At 35.2% G+C, this 17,585-nt stretch overlaps 1 long non-coding RNA gene across 1 annotated transcript in view; it reads left to right on the plus strand.

The window, feature by feature from the left end:
- LOC109028810 (uncharacterized) overlaps positions 1–17,585 on the plus strand; it is a 724,848-nt gene that overhangs the window by 511,530 nt on the left and 195,733 nt on the right. The gene's annotated exons all lie outside the window — the stretch shown is intronic.

The raw sequence follows: 17,585 nt of genomic DNA on the forward strand, positions 1-17,585 counted from the left end.
GACAGCTGAGATAAGAGTGTTTGTGAAGAACTACTCCATCCCATCATGGCCACTCTGCTGGGAACAAAATTGGCCGGGATGGGAAAATCTCAAATACCAGCAATTACACAGATAAGGACTAACTCAACATTTGTGGATTTTGTTGTTATTGTAGAACTCTCATTTTTTCTTTTTTTCTCAAATTGTTCACTGGAGTAGTGCCTGTTATCTTTCTGATTGCAGTTAAACTAGCAGTCCATTATTCCACCTCTAAATTATTTGGTGGGTGAATATGGAAAGACACCAAAATGTTTTTTTTTTTTTTCTTAAAGACACATTGTGCTATAAATTATATGCATAGCATAAGTTGAGTTCCCTTGGAAACAGACTCCCTGCAGTTGCAGCTAAGGCCACTATTGTCCTTTCAGGGCAGTTAAACCTTCCCTCTTCCTAATCCTGCTTCCACTGTCTTTTAATGCTGTTGTTCCTAGGAGGATTCTCCCAAAACTTTTTGCCCACAGGGACTTCTGAAACTGTGTATCCTCACAAGGACCAGTCATCAGATGACAGCTACAATCTGAGCGAAGCAGCTTTCTTTAGCTGAGGGAAATTTCTGGACGTAGCTTTGTACACTCAGTAGCCAATAATCATCAGTCTTAAATGGAATAATGGTGGCTGTGACTTTTTTTTTTTTTTTGGTGTATCAACTTGGCTCATTTATAGTCCTCAGTTGCTCATTCAATCAAACACTATTCTGGGTGGCCCTTTGCAGATACTTTTTAGATATGATTAACGTTAACATGTTTAAGTTAAAAGAGATCGTCCTCAATAATGTGAGTAGTCCTGACTCAGCTAATTGAAAGGCATTAGAAGCACAGCAGAGGCTTCCATAAAGAAGAAACTTTATCTGTAGACAGCACCTTAAGCCATGCTTTTAAGAATTCCCATCTACTCTTCCTGACAACCTGCCTTACAGATTTGTGCTTTCCTAGGCAGCCCCACAATCATATAAGCCAATTTCTTGCAACACATTTCTCCAGATGTGTCTCCTACTTGTTCTACTCTTCAAGTTGAACCCCTTCTGATACAGTGACAAACCACAACATCCATTCATAATACCAGTGCTGGCTTCTTAATGTAATTAGAGCCAATTTTCTGTGCTAGCATGGTAACTCCTGTCATTTCTATCCCTGTAAGTATCTTTGCTACAAGGAGTCTTGAGTGACTATATGGGTTCCACAGATTACAGATTAATGGGACTCTTCGTCTGTCCCAGATGGAAGTATTCCATTCCATTCACTGAGCCTAGAATTATGGAGGAGTAAGCATAGATTTCCCAAGTGGATGCCTCAGAGTGATGGTAATGAGACTATTCCTATTATTGTCTGAACATAGAATCTACATAATGGGGACACAGCACCAAACAGTAATTGTTGATTTAAGATATATGATGCATCCTGAGAGATGGCTGTAATCATTCAGGTACCATTTCCATGTACAATTGAAGTACCTGTAAAACTTCGCTTATTGGATGTTATAACATCCAATTTGTAGATAGAACAAATAAATAATCTTGTCATTTGCCCACCATTGCACCTTTTTTGCTAGTGTAGATATCTTGGTCTGATATGAGGTAATATGGTACGGATCCATGTCCCCACACAAATATCATGTTGAATTGTAATCCCCAATGTTGAAGATGAGGCCTGGTGAGAGGTGATGGATCATGATGGTGGTTCTTCATGAATGATTTAGCACCATCCCCACTTGGTACTGTATTTTGAGTTAGTCATTGTGAGATCTGGTTGTTTGTAAAGTGTGTGGCAACTCATGCCTCTCTCTTACAGTCCTACTCCAACCATGTAAGATATGTCTTCTTCCCTTTTGCCTTCTGCCATGATTCTAAGTTTTCTGAGGCCTCCTCTGGCCAGAATCATATTTGCTGTACAACCTGTGGAACCATGAGCTAACTAAACCTCTTTTCTTTATAAATTACCCAGTCTTAGGTATTTCTTTATAGCAATCTGATAATGGACTAATACATGAGGTTATGTAGTATCATGTACTTATGGATCAAACATGTTTTAAGTTATCTGAGAGTGGTGCTGACTGAGATCTGGGAAGCAGGAAAAGCAGAAACAATCCTGTGTTAAAGATATTCAAGATGAATTACTGACACTTCAGAGCAAAATGGTTTAATGTAATCAACTTGCCACAACAGAGCTGGTTGGTTTCCTGAAGATATGGTGGCATTTCAAAGGTTCAGCATTGTTACTTTTGGCTGGAAGTCTGGATGTTCAGCAGCAGAGTAGTTACAGCAACCTTGGTGAATGAAAACACATCCCTGTGGGGCCATGTGTAACTTCTGTTCTTGACACCATTGCTATTTTGTTCATAAGCCTAGTGTACTAGCACTGAGGTGGCAGATCTCAGAGGCTGGAAGGTGTCAACTGATTGAGACATTTAGTTGATTTGGATGTGAAATCCCTCTTCCATGGTAGATACTCTCACACTTTGTACACCATTAACCCATCTATATGGTTCTTCCCTAAAACTCTTTGTCCTTAGCCTTTCATTTTTTTCTTTCTAAGCACTTGAGTTACAAGACAAGCCATTGAGCACTGTCTCTGATTCTACATATATTTTTACCCCAGATACTTCTTTTTCCAGTCAAATTGGGAACCAATTGATCAAACTGGTTCACTGAGAAATACTTTGCCTATTGGGAATATACTCCCTAAGCAGTGTCTTTCAAAGATATCCCTGTGTAAGGCTAAAGTGCAGCCACACTCTTCTTTTCAGCTTTCACTCACGCTTTGAGTTGACCCTCTCTGATCCACATCTAGCTTTTTTCCTTCTTCATCGGCTGCTCATAGAGGAACCCCCTAAGAAGCTGCCATATGTATAAACTGCAGGAGAGTCACAGGCGCAATTATAGTGGATTATACGGGAGTTTGAGTCACACGGTCATGATACTTATTTGTGCTTTTTGGCTGTGTTCCACCTTGGTCCCAGACATGCCACTTTCATCTTATGATGAATGCTGTTGAACTTGCTCAAACATATGACTTATTGACTCTGACAGAATCCAGTCTATGATGGACAGTCTGGCTGTATAGCCTGTTGATGTTCAGTAGCCAGGCACTCCATCTCTACTAGGACCCGGTCGATGCCACAGGCTATATTCTGAATAGTGTCTAATTGTCTGTTACTGATTGCGTCATCCCACTCCAGAATCCTGCAGGATTCCATTGTGATTTTTCTACTGGAGCTTGCCATCAACTGCGAAAGACAAGTTTCTCCAAAACAAATACCTTTGATAATTCACTGGAGGCCAAATTGTATGGCTCGTGAAAGACGGTTTCCTACATCACAGTCTGTAGATGCTAAAGAGCCCTATTCTATGCTTGATCAAACTCAAACAAGGCAGTCTTTTATACCACTCAGTAAATGGATTTGGGTCAGATTCCAAAATGTGGAATATGGCACCTACAGAAAGTGAGGAAATTCATTAGACATTATACTCAAATTTGAAAAGAATGTTCTGTAATGTCTCAGACCACTGGATGCCTAAAACATTACCTGATATGACAGGCCTCTGAATCTCGTTCAATGTCATTTCCAGCCCCCATTCCTGAAGTACATATCTTATCAAGGCCATCATTGTACTTGCCACACTTTCTGTGAAGCATTTCACAGTTTTCTATGAGTCTGACACCCTGACTGCCACTCTGACCTTGCCATTTATTTTGATAATTGCACTAGCCCTCCTTCTGTCAGTTAAGCATCACCACCTGGCTTCTAATATTTTATAATCCTGTGATCCCCATTGTTATCAGGGAGCCTAGTTCTAAAACTGTATCTCCTATTATTAGCCTAAGCCTCCAAAGAACAGTCACCAATTGGTTTCTTAAGAGTGTCCATGCCTCTCTCACCAGTGCACCCCTAAAAATTTTTGGTAAATAGAGTGTCATCTGGATCCTTTTATGGATTGTAATCATTTGATGTATGTAGTAGGTATGTTTGGTACGCCCATTTCTCTGAGCCTTTTGATCATTTTTCCCCTTCTGTCATGAAGTTCTGGAATTTCTGTTTCATTTTGTGTGGGTCTTTGCTTTCTTCAAGCTTCTAAGACAATCACAGCAATGCATGTCACAGAATAGTTCTCCCATATCAATAAATTCTCCTTTATGCAAATTTATGTTCTGTCACATCTCTCTGTGGCCCAACCACCCTAGAATCCAGTTCCTTGGTGTGTAGTCAGTTTGTGTCATATTGTCAACCTGTATGCTTGACTGTACACATTGTCAGGATTATGCAACTCCTGAATAAAGTCTTTTTCTTCTCTTGGCCAAGAATTTCCTCAGGTTATATTATGACTTAAATTGGTATGGTGGTTTACATTTTTTTCTGATTGCAAGGAAAAGTATTCCTCAGTAGGGCGTATGTTATTTGGTCTAGTGATACACTGGAGCTGGCTTGTACCAACTCATGGAAGAAAATTGTGAAGCATTTCAGAAATTTTGTGAGCCAATTGCTAAACTGTTGGTAGCTTGAAATCAACTATGATGTGTTTATTTACATCATGCAAAGCAGCAAATGCTACACTGTTAAGTACTTATCAGCAAACCACTGGGATTAATCGCCCTTAAGCCACAATAAAGTGAGAAACTTCAACAGTCTCAGAGGGTTCAAGAGATCCTGGGGATTTAAGATATTTTAGTTTGCCCACTCAAATGTCCCTACCCAATGTCTCAGATTCCACTTACTTCCAAATTAGATGTCTGATCTTGGTGTATCAAATTTTCAGAAGTTGAGAATTTGACCTCTCCTGGAAATCTGCCACTGCTACAAATAAGTCATTGGCCTGATCTAAAGCTGTTTTGTCCTTTGACTAAGGAAGCTAAGAATATATTTATTGCCAAGGAAGCCCTCATGTGGTGAAAGACTGAGTTTAAATCAATGATTAATTACCATCAGTTTTTCATAGACTTTCTATAATGTATCAATTGCCCTAGCAACAGTTCTATGACTGTTTAATCCTTACAATTACTATTCTTCAGTATTTCTCAATAGCCTGAGATATTACACCTGCTAGTGCAATTCCTTTCATCATGGCCACATTGAATCTCATCATCCATGAATGGTTTAAAAATTCCTTTTCCTAAATGCCATTCAGCTCCAAAGTGTCGTTCTAGGATCTGCCTTCCTGCTACTACTTTGGACACTAAATGTCACATTTTGGGTTCCAAGGGAAACAGACTCTTAGACTCTGAGATTTGCATGCAGCAGGTTTATTAGAGAGTGATTAGAGGGTTATCTCTGGAATAAATATGTGAGCGAGTGAGGAAAGCAGGACTGGGCAGAGGGAAAGGTTGATCTACAGGCTTTCATATCAGTGAACTCAATCAATCCTATGGGGAGCTCTAGAGCTGGAACAGCCCTATAGAATTGTTCTCTATCAAGGCAAGGACCTGTACCTTTGTACTGCCCCATCAATCACTTATTGCATGATGATGGCTTTCCCAGCAAAAGATTCAAAATTAATGCATCAGCAGGCACCGCCCTTGAAAGGTGAAAAATGGAGTCACTCAGTCCTGAAGTGGTATTTGGGTGGCTTTCTTCAACATGCACTACCAACAAGTAATCAAAATGTCATTAATTTAGGAATCAATTTTCATAATACTATATCTCTCATATTTGTTTATAAGAAGGGTTTGGCACCTTTAAACTAATGAGGCTTTAAAACAATATTTCGTGTTAAGAACTCAAAGATCTTTACCTTACTGTTTTGAAAAGACAAAGAAAATAGGGGTCACAGAGATCAGCCTCTCAGGAGGTGCTCCAGGGTGTAAGTAATAGAGATCTTACAGTTTGTCTGATCTGCTGAGTAAAATGAAAAAGCCAGAAGCTGCATTATATAAATTCAAATAGACCCTTATAACTTAGAATAAGTATTTGGTTATGTGTTAACTATAAAAAGAAATGGAATCCCAAGTTTATAATGGCCAATATACTTCCACTATGTAAATAAGTCAGATTAGCCATGGGAATAGAAACTGTTATAATGTTAATATAATTAGTCTTTTCATAATGTTAACATAATTAGTATTTTTGCTACAATTTTAACTTTTTTGTATCCTTGCAACAGTACTCATTTGAATTACTTATTTATTAACATTTCACAAATTTTGAGTCATGCTTCATTAAAAAAAGCTTGCTAGAAGTTTTTGATTACCAAACATGAAAATTAGATTTACTTATGTTCCTGCAATGAATTATACTTTGGAAATTCTATGCATTTTTCTGCCAAAATCAAGTAACATTTTTGATTTTGCTATTTTTTTATGGTTAGGCATAGGTGAGTATTTAATCAGAAATACAGTTCTAGTGTTTGATATGTGTGTACAAAATATATAAATCATACGTTTCTTATGTAATTTTGTATGTGAGTGAGAAATATTTATGTGAGGAAAGTACTATTTAGTTTTGTAAAAATTATGAAAATGATCAAAATATGCTGAAATTATGCAGAAAGGTGGGAGTCTTAAGAAAATTTACTTTAAACAAAAGATTGTTAAATTTATTGATTAGAGATTTTCTAGTTAGTTAAAGTGGAAAGGACTAGAAAGATAGAAGTGTAACTGCAAATAATGTAAGTAAGAAAAAAAACTCGTGGGGAGCTTTTTTTTTTTTTGAGACAGAGTTACCCTCTCTCTCCCAGGCTGGAGTGCAGTGACACCATCTGGGCTCACTGCAACCTCCGCCTCCCGGGTTCAAGAGATTCTCCTGCCTCAGCCTCCCGAGTAGCTGGGATTTCAGGTGCCTGCCACCATGCCCGGCTAATTTTTGTATTTTTAGTAGAGACAGGGTTTCACTATGTTGGCCAGGCTGGTCTCAAACTCCTGACCTCAGGTAATCCGCCCGCCTCAGCCTCCCAAAGTGCCAGGATTACAGACATGAGCCACTGCACCAGGCCTTTTCTTTTTTTCAACCAAACACTTTACATAGTCAATCCTCTTTCAAGGACAAAGAATAACTCTTCTTATAAACACATACATATGTTGATATATTTTAATGCAAATATGTATAGTTCTAAAGGTTGATATTATTTACTTGTGTGAGTGCAATAATAATTTATCCATCCACAAAAGAAAGTACACAGAGAGAATGACTAAAAGTATAATCTTTTAAAAATCTTTTTCTTATTATGTTGTAGGGACAGGGAAATAGAAGTTGGAAACCAGAACAATATATGAAATTGAAGTTTGAGTCCATTGGAACAAAATTTTAAACACAATGCCTGAGATATTTTGTTGCCAAATTTCTAAGTGGCTGACTTGCCCATTGAGTTTATAAACATGCATGGAGAATTGTACTTCCTCAAAATGATTTATGTGAGTAAATAGAAGGGGCCTTAGTTCTCCCTCTGAGGCAGCTAAGAACGTAAGAATTAGGGCAGATGCAGGTAAATGCGTAGGTGGATCTGGGAGGTGATATGTATGCAAGTCACATAATCTCTTTCTGCTCTATACAAAAATGAAGGCCATTTGACCATTAGAGAGAGATGATGGCAGTAAGATGCAGAGGACTTAAGAAAAATAGTAAACATTTGGAGTAACTGTTGAAAAGAAGAGAGAAAAACTGTCCTTTCTAAAAATAATAATAATTATTATTAAAATTAAAATAATTGGCAAGATTGAGGGTACATACTTGGTTGGATGCCATAAATGTATACTGAAAGCTGTTCTTCGTGATATATTTATTTTCTCCAGGAATGTTTAGGAACCCCAATTTAGAGCAGCAGATATGCCATGTTACATTGATAGAGGAGGGGAGGCTTTCTGATCAAGCAAAGACAATGGAGAAATAGGTGAAAAATCGTTGAGTCTGTGTTAGCTCAGTTTGGAAAAGATCTTGGGTAACAGATGAGTGACATTCATATGAAGAATGTAAGACACAGTAAGATCTTCAAATGACCCATAAACATTCAAAACAAGATTAATTATTTTCACTTTTGTTTTAGTATGTGTTGAAAATATGCAATTAACTCATGGTATGCATACATTCTAATGACCTATTAACCTAAATATTCAGTCAACCAGAACCTTGTATTCCCTGACCAGTCTAGATAAACAGGAATTTGATTTATGCCTCTGCCAAGATACATATTTCAGAAATCACTTAAATCCAAATCAAATCTCAAGTTTCTGTCCATAATACAAGCCACAGAAACTCTTGAGATTTGCAATGCTTTACACATACCAGAGAGCAATTAGGGAGAAGGCAAAGTAATTGAAAGGTGATCTACATTTAAATACCAAATACAATTACTTTTGAATTCTGCTTGAATTTATTCCATTAATTTCCAGAATCACTGTGCTCATTTTTCAAATATTTTTTAATTGAAAGTTATTACTCTCATAAAGGTAAGTTACATGAGACTTTTCAGGTCACAGATAAGCCAGTTTTTTATAGTGGTGGTTGTTTTTACATATTGTCCCCAGCTCATGTTATTCTCTCCTCTAAAATGATAATACTATAGCACTTATTAAATAGTTGGTATGTGCCTGGCATGGTGCCTAGAACTTTGTAAGTATTTTATCTAATTAAAACATAATATAAATATTATTATTTATACCTTTTTTAATATGAGGACACTAAGTCTAGGAGAAATTAAATAACTTGTCGTAATTTATGTTGCTGATAACCACTATTCCTTATCTAAACAGGTCTAATTGATTCTAGATACCATGATTTAAACCTCTGCAATTCTACTGCCCTGTTCCCCCTCCCCAACTGCTTTTTGTACCCATTGAAACTTATCCTTTAAGGCAGATTGGATTTTTTTTCATCATCATCATCTTTATTTTTATCTTCCTATTAATACATTCATGTTTTCCTGGTATATAAATATTTTCCTAAAATTGTGTATATTCAAAGACTGCTATTACATTTTTTATTGGTACATAATATTTGTATTTATTTATGGGATACATGTGATATTTTGTTGCATGCATAGAATGTGTAATATTCAAGTCAGTGTATTTAGGGTATTCATCACCTCAAGAATTTATCATTTCTATGTGTTGGAAACATTGCAAATCTTCGCTTCTAGCTATTTTGAAATATACAATACACCGCTATTAACTATAGTCATAAACTCTGCTATGAAACATTAGAACTTGTTTGTTCCATCTAAATGTATGTTTGTACTTACTTACTTATCCTACCTAACTTAATCCCTCCACCTCCCACTTCCACCCCCTCCCTAACAAACACATCCTTCCTACCTTCTGAACATCTGATAACAAATCTAGATCCATCTAGGATACTGGTGCTCCAAAGCTATGCAGAACAATGATCCTGCTTATTATCTTTCATATATAGTCTGCTAGATTGTTGAATTTCTGAATTCATTTCCTGTTTATTGCCTTTCTACTTCTTTTCGCGATTTAGCATGCAGAACTCTCAAATTTTTTTAAAAGACTTCACCTAATAAGCCAATTCTACCAGTATCCTGGATAGAAGATTCTAGATTTTAAAATATTTTTCACATAATGTATTTATGTATGATGATATATATAGATAGCTAGATAAAGTTCTAAAGATTTCATATATATATATGAATTCTTTATGTAAATTTATTTCCTGTGAGGATAAGCTTATTAAAATTAGAGTCATCCCTATATATCTGTGTGTCCTGTTGCATTACACAAAGTCTTGAATGTATTAATGTCTTAAATAATACCTATTATTAAAATAATGCTGAAATTCAGCCACGTGAGATTTATTTATATGGATTGAAACACTACTTTCTCAAAAGATAGATTTTCTTTGCTGAACTAATATGATAGGGCACTATCAGTTAAACCTTCCTGTAAGATTAAATGATCATGTCCTTTCTCATGAGAAGATAAACAAGAGTAACTTTTTAAATTTTTAACTTGTATTTTAAGTTCAGGTGTACATGTGCAGGTGGAGAGTAACTTTTAAAAATTTTTTTTTGATTAACACATAATAGATGTGTATATTTATGGGCTGTATGTGATAATTTAATATATTCATTCATATAAGAATCAAGCCAGTATGATTGAAATATCTCTTAGCTTAAATATTTGTCATTTTTATGCTAGAAAAATTTGAATTAGTCTCTTCTAGCTATTTTAAAATATGCACTAGACTATTGTAAAGAATAGTCACCCTACTCATCTATCAAACACTAGGTCTTATTTCTTCTATCGAATTTTATATGTGTACCCATTAATTAACCTCTCCACATTCCCTGTTTCGCTATCCTTCATGGCCTCTGATAATCACCAGTCTACTCTCTATTTTCATGAGATTCAACTTTTTAACCCCCACGTATGACTGACAACATATGATATTCATCATTCTGTGCTTGGCTAATTTCACTTACAATATTAACCCGCAGTTCCATCCATGTTGCTACAAATGACAAGATTTTATTCCTTTTATGCCTAAATAATATTCTATTGTATATATAGAATATTGTGCACATTTTCTTTGTTCATTCATCAATAGGCACTTAGGTGTATTTCATATTTTGGCCATTGTGAATAATGCTGCAAGAAACAGAGTGCAGAAATCTCTTTAATATATTGATTTACTTTCTCTTGGGTATGTATCTAGTAGTAGAAATGCTGGATCATATGGTAGTTCAATTTTTAGTTTTTTGAGAAATCTTCATAAAGTTTTCTATAGTGACTGTACTAATTTACATTTCCAACAACAGCATACCAGGGTTTCCATTTGTCCACATCCTCATTAGCATCTGCTTTTGCTTTTTGATAAAACTCATTTTAACTGGGATGAGATGATATTTCATTGTGGTTTTGATTTGTATTTTTCTGGTGGTTAGTGATGTTGAGCACTTTTTCATATACCTGTTTGCTATTGTATGTTTTCTTTTGAGAAATGTCTTTTGAGATATTTTGCACATTTTAAATCAGATTATAATTATTATTATTATTTTGCTATTAAGTTGTTTTAGTTCATTATATTTTAGGATATTAATGCTTTGTCAGATTAAGCATTTGCAAATATTAATATTTTCTCTCATTCTGTGGCTTGTCTCTTCATTGATGATTTTCTTTACTGTGCAGAAGCTATTAAGCATGATACAATCCCATTTAACTATTTTGTTTAATTGTCTGGACTTTTGAAGTCTTATGCAAAAATTGTTTGCCTACACCAGTGTCCTGGAGTGTATACGCAACATTTTCTTCTAGTAGTTTCATAGTTCCACGGCATAGATTTGAGTGGTTAATCCATTTTTATTTGATTTTGGTATATGAAGAGAGATAGGTGTCTACTTTCATTCTTCAGCATATAGTTATCCAGTGTTCCCAGCACCATTTATTTTAGAAACTTTCCTTTCTCTACTGTATGTTCTTGGCTCCTTTGTTGAAGATGAGTTTGGCTATACATGTATGGATTTATATCAGAATTCACTATTCTGTTTCTTGGTCTATGTGTCTGTTTCTATGCCAGTAATATGCTACAGCTTTGTAGTATATTTTTAAGCCAGATAATGTGATGCCTCCAGCCTTGTTCTTTTTGCTCAGGATAACTTTAACTACTCAGGGTCTTTTGTCATAACATATACATTTTAGATTTTTTTTTCCTATTTCTTTGAAGAATGTTATTAGTATTGTAATAGTAATTTCACTGAATCTGTAAATTGCTTTGCTTTCCTTTGTATTGCCATTTTAACAATATTAATTTTTCAATCCATGAGCATAGAGTGTCTTTTCATTTTTTGTGTCCTGTTTAATTCTTTCACTAGTGTGGCATAGTTTTTCCTTGTATACATCTTTCGCTTCTGCAGTTAAATTGATTCCTAAGTTGTGATTTTTTTTTTTTTTGCTAAGTATTATAAATGGGATGCTTTTTAAATTTCCTTTTCAGATTGTTTGCTACTGAAATATTAGGGGCTAGTGATTTTTTTATGTTAATTTTGTATCCTGCCACTTTACTGAAAATCAGTTCTGACAGGTTTGGGGTGATGTCTCTAGGTTTTTCTAAATATAAGGAGATGTCTATGAACAAGGCTAATTTGACTTCTTTCTTTCCCTTTTGGATGCCCATTATTCCTTTCTTTTTCCTAATTGCCCTTGCCAGGGCTTCCAGCATTATGTTGAAAAACAATTGGTGAAAGTGGGCATGCTTTTGTTTTTCCAGATCTTAGAGAAAAAGCTTTTTTTTTTCCATTTTCACTGTTCAGTATGTTAGATGTGGGTTTGCCATATATAGCTTAATGAGGGTTTTCATCATAAAGGGTTGTTAAATTATACTGAATGCTTTTTCAGCATCTGTTGAAATGATCATATAGTTTTTGTTCTTGTTTTTGTTAATGTGATATATAATGGTTATTGATTTGCATAAGTTGAACCATCCTTGCATTCCTGGGATGAATCCCACTTGATTATGGTGAATGATCTTTGTAATTTGTTGTTGAATTTGGTTTTCTATGCTTTTGTTATTTTTCATTTATGATCATTAGTAATATCGGTTTCTAGTTTTCTTTTTGTGTGTGTGTCCTTGTCTGCTTTTGGTATAACACTAGTTCTGGCATCATAGAATAATTTTGTAAGTATTCCCTCACCTTCAATCTTTTTGAAGAGTTTGAATAGAATTTGTATTTGTACTTCTTTAAATGTATGGTAGAATTCAATAGTGAACACATCAGATCCTGGGCTTTTCTTGATGGAAGCCATTTTATTGTTTCTTCAATCCTATTTCTTATTAGTTTATTGAGATTTTCTGTTTTATCATGGTTCAATCTTGGTGGGTTATGTGTTCAGGAATTTATCCATGTCTTCAAGGTTTTCCAATTTGCCAGTATATGTTGACATATGGTTGTTCATAATAGTTGTCAATGATTCTTTGTATTTCTGTGATCTTAGTTATATCTTCTTTTTCATTTCTGATTTTATTTAGTTGGGTCTTCTCTTTTATAATTTGTTAATCTAGCTCAAGGTTTGTAGATTTTTTTCTTATCTTTTCAAATAACCAATTATTAATTTTGTTGTCCTTCTGTATTTGCTTTTATTCTCAATTTTATTTATTTCTGCTCTGATATTTATTATAATTTTTCTTCAATAACTTTGTATTGTATTTGGTCTTGATTTCCTAGTTATGTTGTTTATTGAAAACAACTTTCTACTTTTTTGATATAGGTGATTATTGTTATAATCCTCTTAGTATTATTCTTGCTATATCCCTTAGATTTTGGTTTGTTATATTTCCGTGCTCATTTGTGATGTGGTTTGGCTCTGTGTCCCCACCCAAATCTCATCTTGAATTATAATCCTCATTTGTTGAGGGAGGAAAGTGATTGGATAATGGGGGTGGTTTTCTCCATGCTGTTTTCATGATAATGAGTGAATTCTCATGAGATCAGAGTGTTTTATAAATGGTAATTTTTCCTGCACACACATTTTCTTACTGTTGCCTCTTGCTATGTAAGGTGTGCCTGCTTTGCCTTCTGCCATGATTGTAAGTTTTCTGAGGCCTCCCTAGCCTTGTGAAACTCTGAGTCAATTAAACCTCTTTCCTTTATAAATTACCAAGTCTTGATGGTTATCTTAATAGTGGTGTGAGAATGGACTAATACAATTTGTTTCAAGAAAATTCTTAATTTATTACTTAAGTTTTCATTGACCCATTGGCTATTCAGGATCATATTATTTACTTGCCATGTGTATGTGTATTTTCTGAGGAAAATAATGTATATTCTGCATCCAGTGGATAAAATATTCTATAATGTCAGACCTATTTTTTTCTAGTGTGTAATTTAACTTCTATATTTCTTGTTGATTTTCTGTCTGGATGATCTGCCTATTACTGAGAGTGGATTGTTTAATCTACTACTATTGTGTTGCAGTCCGTCTATTCATTTATATCTATTAAGGTTTGTTTTATATACTGGGGTGCTCCAGTGTTGGGTACATAGATATTTATAGTTTTTATAACCTCTTGCTGAATTGACTCCTTTATCATTATATAGAGTTTCTTTGTCTCTTTTCACTCTCTTTGATTTGCAGTCTGCTTTATTTGATGGAAGCATATCTAATCTTGCTCATTTTTGGTTTCTAGTTACATGACATATCTTCTTACACCCTTCCATTTTCCTTTATATGTGCCTTTATAGGTGAATTAAGTTTCTTGTAGGTAGCATAAAATTTCCTCTTGTTTCTTTATCCATTGAGCCATGCTGTGCCCTTTAATGGGAGAACTGAGTTTATTTACAGCCAGTGTTATTGTTGATACATAAAGACTCATTACTGCCATTTTGTTGCTTGTTTTCTGGTTGTTTTGTAACTTCTCTGTTTATTTCTTCCTGTCTTCCTTTGTGATTTTGTTATTTTCTCCAGTAATATATTTTAATTCATTGCCTTTATTTTTAGTGAATGTCTTATAGGTTTTTGAATTCTGGTTACCATGAGGATTACAAAAAAAATCTTAAAGATATACAAAGTTACTTTAAAGTGATGACAATTTATACAAGATCACAAAGAAAAGAAAAGAAACAATCAAAAAAGGAAATAAATAAAATTCTATGCTCTAACTCCAAATCCTCAACATTTTTGCGTTATGTTGTCTCAATTCACATATTTTTATATTTCATATCTCTTATCAAGTTGCTGTAGCTATTATTATTTTTAGTATATTTTTCCTTTGGGTTTTATATTTGACTTACAGGTGGATTGCACACCACAATTACAGTATTTTAATATTCTGGTTTGTCTGTGTACTTAATGTCAGCAGTTGGGTTTTCTACCTTGAAAAATGTTTTGGTTTTGCAATTTAGTTTTTTTATTTTTTTCTTCTTCTTTCAGGTTGAAGAACTCACTTTGGCATTTCTTGTAAGATGGTTCTGGTGGTGAGGAATTCTCTGATCTTTTTGTTTATCTGAGAAAAAACTTAATCTGTCTTTCATATTTGAAGTATAGCTTTTTTGGATACATTAATCTTCTATGGCAGTTTTGTTTTTTATTATTCCCAGCATGTTGAAAATGTCATCCCAATTCCTCCTGCTCTGTATGGTTTCTGTTGAGAAGTCTGTTTCCAGATAAATTGGAGCTCCTTTGTATGTTATTTGTTTCTCTTCTCTAACTGCTTTTAGAATCCTCTCTTTATCCTTGAACTTTGGGAGTTTCATTATTATATGTATTATGGTAGTCTTATTTGGGTCAAACTCTTTGGTATTCTCTCACTTCCCTATGCCTGGATATTTATCTTTTTCTCAAGTTTTGGAAAACTTCCTGTTATTTTTTGAATAAACTTTCTCTCCATTGCTCTTGCTCACCTGAACAATTGTTCTTAGATCTATTTTATTTTTTGAGATATTTTCTATATCTTTTAGGTGATACTTCTTCTTTCTCATTCTGCTTTTTCACCTTTGACTGTGTGTTTTTAAAAATCCTCTCTTTGAGCTCACTAATTCTTTTCCTCTGCTTGACCCATTTTGCTGTTGAGAGCTTCTAGTGATTTTTTTCTTTATGCAAATATATTTATCAGTTCCAAGGTTTTTGATTGACTTTTTAATTATTTCAATCTCTAGTTAATTTCTCCAATAAATTTCTGAATTGTTTTTCCTTTTCTGTGTTATTTTGGACACCACTAAGGTTCCTTAAAACTGCTATTTTGAATTCTTGGTCATGTAGTTTACATATTGCCATCTCATTCTGGTCAGTTACTGGTGGTAACTTGCTGTTGTTTCTTGTGGATCTATGCCTGTGTTGTTGCATTGAAAGTTTAGTTAATTATTCTAGTCTTTTCTTTATGGCGTGTTTTGGTTTCTATTATGTTTGCTTTGAGATTTGTTTATCTGTTGATTCCCTCTCCTCTCCTCTGCTATCCTCTCGTCTCCTCTTCTCTGCTCTGCTCTCATCTCCTCTCCTTTCCTCTCCTTATTATTTTTATGCTAGGTCACTGACTCTTTTTCTGCACTTGATGGCCCCTTAACCACAGATTTGCTTTGGTTCTAACAAACAATCAGATTGCCCTATCCTAAATGGTGAGGGATAGTCCAGCAATATGGGAAGGTTGGCTAGGGGTTTGTGTTTAGGGGACCTTAGAAACAAATCTCTTGCAGTGTGGTGCCCCACAACAGCCATTCTAATTTGGTACTCTCCTTTGGCTGAATTACATAGCAGAGTTTCCAGGGCAAGGATGGTAGTCCCATCTGCACCTTTGTTTCTAGCTATTGTCAGGGATATTTTTCCCTTCAACTACTCCCAATACTTCCTGTTGTTTGAGGTAGGGATAAGTTCTCTGCCAAGAGACCCAAAATGTGGGAAAGCTGGTTGTCCACCTTGATTTCACTTTTTCCAGTGTAGAAATCATGAGACATGGGGAAGCCTTCTATGCCATCATTTTGAAACCCAATACGTGAGGTTATCTAAAAAATAAATAAATAAATAAAAATAAAATAAATCATGAAATTTTGTTCAGAAAGCTCTTGGTTTTACAATTCAGTGTAACATTTCTGGGTATCAAGAAAAAGGAAGAAACTTTGGGAAATGGATATAGGAGAGCACAGATACTATTGTACTAGTGGCTTGGCATGACCAAGAAAAAATATATTGTGTTGACTCCCATGAAGCACAAGGTCCAAGAGGAAAAACATTCGTAGGAGTCAAATCCAATCCAAAGGTTGTTATATATGGGCAGTCAGTGAACCCAATAGAGTAGACAGTCTAAGCAACGATAAGAGCATCCAAAACATAGGTGTGTCTCTTTAGTAGATGTGCCTAAGGGAGCCTCTTTTGGTGGCCTGGGACTCCTTTTCCTTATGTTTAAAATGATGTGGTTAGTTACCCATTAGTGATTTACCTTAGACTAAAGGTAAAGAGAATAACTTACAGCAGTATATTTCCTTTAACAGGCCACGTCTCTAATCAGTAACCATTTTGCTCATTATATACATTTTTCTTCTCAGTAGAAATGGGTAATGATGAGAACATTGCAAACCTCTGACTATTGTTTGAAAACCAAAGAACAAGGCAATTAACTCATTCCACTGAGATTGGGAACAGAAAAATGTAGAACTGTGACAGTTAATATTGAGTGTCAACTTGATTGGATTGAAGGATGCAAAGTATTATTCTGGGTGTGTCTGTGAAAGTGTTGTCAAAGGAGATTAACATTTGAGTCGGTGGACTGGGAGAGGCAGACCCACCTTCAATCTGAGTATGTACCATCTAATCAGCTGCCAGTGTAGCTAGAATAAAAGCAGGCAGAGGACTGTAGAAGGACTAGATTGGCTGAGTCTTCATCTGTCTCCCATGCTGGATGCTTACTCCCCTCGAACATGGGACACCAAGTTCTTCAGCTTTTGGACTTTGGGACTTGCACCAGTGGTTTGCCAGGGGATCTTGGGCCTTCAGCCACAGACTGAAGCCTGCACTGTTGGCTTCCCTACTTTTGAGGTTTTAGGACTTGGAATGGCTTCCTGGTTCCTCAGCTTGCAGATGGCCTGTTGTGAGACTTTACTTTGTGATCATATAGTGAATAAACCTTAATAAACTCCCTTTCATTTATACATCTATCCTATTAGTGCTGTCCCTCTAGAGAAC

The sequence above is a fragment of the Gorilla gorilla genome, chromosome 9 (assembly GCF_029281585.2).
Source record: "Gorilla gorilla gorilla isolate KB3781 chromosome 9, NHGRI_mGorGor1-v2.1_pri, whole genome shotgun sequence".
Lineage (NCBI taxonomy): Eukaryota > Metazoa > Chordata > Mammalia > Primates > Hominidae > Gorilla > Gorilla gorilla.